Source organism: Emys orbicularis, chromosome 15, assembly GCF_028017835.1.
Source record: "Emys orbicularis isolate rEmyOrb1 chromosome 15, rEmyOrb1.hap1, whole genome shotgun sequence".
Classification (NCBI taxonomy): domain Eukaryota; kingdom Metazoa; phylum Chordata; order Testudines; family Emydidae; genus Emys; species Emys orbicularis.
In genome coordinates, this window is record NC_088697.1 from 13921257 (window position 1) to 13923756 (window position 2500).

At 48.0% G+C, this 2500-nt stretch overlaps 1 pseudogene; it reads right to left on the reverse strand.

Moving 5' to 3' along the window:
• LOC135889851 (28S ribosomal RNA) overlaps nt 1–2500 on the reverse strand; it is an 8164-nt pseudogene that overhangs the window by 2416 nt on the left and 3248 nt on the right.

Genomic DNA, 2500 nt, shown 5'->3' on the forward strand with positions numbered 1-2500 from the left:
GATGCAGCCACTCTTTGACAGCCCTTCTGATGTTATCATCTAGGGAAGACAGTAGGGTTTTCTTACAATCGGTGTGGTCTGCAAGATATATGACTCGTGGTATGGTGAAGGTATTAAGCATGTCCAGCTTTTGCGAAGGTTTGAGAGGGGCCCTGTTGATCCTCTCAAGCCAAGTGCTAAGCTTGTCGGATAATGCCGGTTTCGAGAAGCCGATCCATGGATCAACTTTAACTCCTAGGTATTTCTCAGACTCACCTGGAGCGATCATATTCAGGCCATCTGAACCGATTTTCCAGGCTTCACAGTTGTTGACAGTGAAGGAGTCATGAGTAGGGCTCAGCAGGAATCCGTGGCATTTTTTAGCTTGCACTTTGAGTCCAGAAAGGTGGCAGAAGGACTCAAGGATTTGAATGTTAGCATGCATACCTTCCCACGAGTCACTGAGCATGACCAAGTCATCAGCAAAGGCGAGAGCTGTTACCTTTTGTGCCCCAAATGAGAATCCCTTACCAGCCATCTCTAGCGTTGATATCAGGGGATCAAGCGCTAGGTTGAACAGCAGTGGAGACATCGGGTCTCCTTGCTTAACCCCTACGTCGATTGCGATGGGCGAGGTGAGCTCCTTCCCTACTTCCATACGGGTATGGACGTTCCTATAGGAGTCACCGATGATGTTAATTATGTGCTGGTCCAGGCCCCTTTCTTGCAGAACCCACATGATGTGATCATGAGATACCGAATCGAATGCTTTGGCTATATCTACAAATACGACGCCCAGGGGCTTCTTTTCTTTTTTGGCCTGCTTCGTGATTGTATGGAGAATCTTTAAATTCTCCGAGCAGCCAGGTGCCGCAATAAATCCCCTTTGCCTTGTATTTAATGGGCACGCTTTAGCCAGCCTGTTAGTCAGTATTCTCGAAAATAGCCTCAGCACGATGGACCCAATGGTGAGAGGCCTCCAATTCCCTAAGTCCTGCAAGGCCTCGGGGTCCATCGTTTTCGGGATCAGTAGGGATCTACACTCTTTGATACCATCAGGTATGATACCAGTGACCAACCAAGTGTTGAAAAGCCCCGCTAGCACATCGCCTTCTGGGTCCACGCGGACCAGGTCTCTCAGGCTGACCTTGTCAGGACCCGGAGCCGAATTCATGTTCATCTCCTTAATGTTTTTCAAAACTTCCTTAGCACTTATGAGGATGTCGAATGCTGAGTTATCAGCTAGAGCATGAGATTTGAATTGGCCGAGCCCTTGGAAGGGTGTTCGAGATTCCCATTTGTCTTTGTATGTTTGAAAGACTTCTTCAAGTGGAATTTGGCACTGAAGGCGTTCAGTACCATCAAGAATAATGGAGGCAAGTTTACATCTGTCATTTTCATAGAGGTTTTGGAATCGAATGTAAGTACCTCTTTTGGTAGCCCTTTTTTGCCTCCAGGATTGGTTCTTTCCACTTTTTGGGTTGCGGCCCCTTGTGTTCCCTTTTTCCTTATGCTTATGCTCATGCTCTGGTGCTAGGAAGGAGGAGAGAACATCAATGGAAGTGGTCTCAACAAGCGATCTGATATTGGGGTCCCCCGCGACCCATGCGCTAAGAATTTCCGCTTCAAACTTCTCAAGGCCCAGGTGTAGAGGTCCTTGAATGTGGTCCCTTAGGCGGTTATTAACTGTGCGCATATAGCTGCTCTCGAGCCCAACAATGGGAATGGGCTTATCAGATCGTACTTCCAGATTGCGTCTCTGTGCTCCAGGTCCTGAGTCAGCGACCTCAGATGTTCCCTTTTTGTAGAGGTTAAGCAAGCGTCGTTTTTCACTTACTTGTTTCGCAGTTTTGGTCTTTATTGCCTCCGCAATTAACTTGTTAATGTACTTTTCACCCGAGTACATTCTGTCAAAATCGATAAGGAGCAACTCTTCCTCGGCCGACCAACAACTTTTGTGTTTTCCACGCTGCGAGTTTTGTTTAGGTTGACTGGCTAGGATTCTCTCTGTATTTCGTACCACAGGGTGGGCTCGTCTCTTATGTTGAGATAGACCTGATTTAGTGCCAAATCGCCTGGCACATACCTCACAAGCCCAGTCACCAGCTGGCTCTTGTGGTGTCAGCCCTTTGCATTTAGGAATGTGGCATAGTATGCTATGTGCGTTAGGATCTATCTTATTGCACAGTGAGCATTGAAATTCCACATCCTTACCACCGTGGTGACGTTTCAGATGGGTCGACAGAGCCGTTGGTTTCCCTACATGATCCCCACAAAATGGACATGCTGGGTTATCATGAGGTAGTTTCACCAGAACCTTTCCCTGCACTCTATTCTCGCATTCTCCCTCTATCTGTACGACAGTGGGGGCGTTGGAAGGAACACAGATGGTACCGTCAATTCCTTCTGTCAGTGCTTCAGAGCCTTCCGCATCTCTTTCCTTCTCACTGACAGGAGTTGTTGGAACGCAAGGTTCGGGAGATGTGTCGGGCCTCACAGTCTCACCGAACGCCGAGTTGAG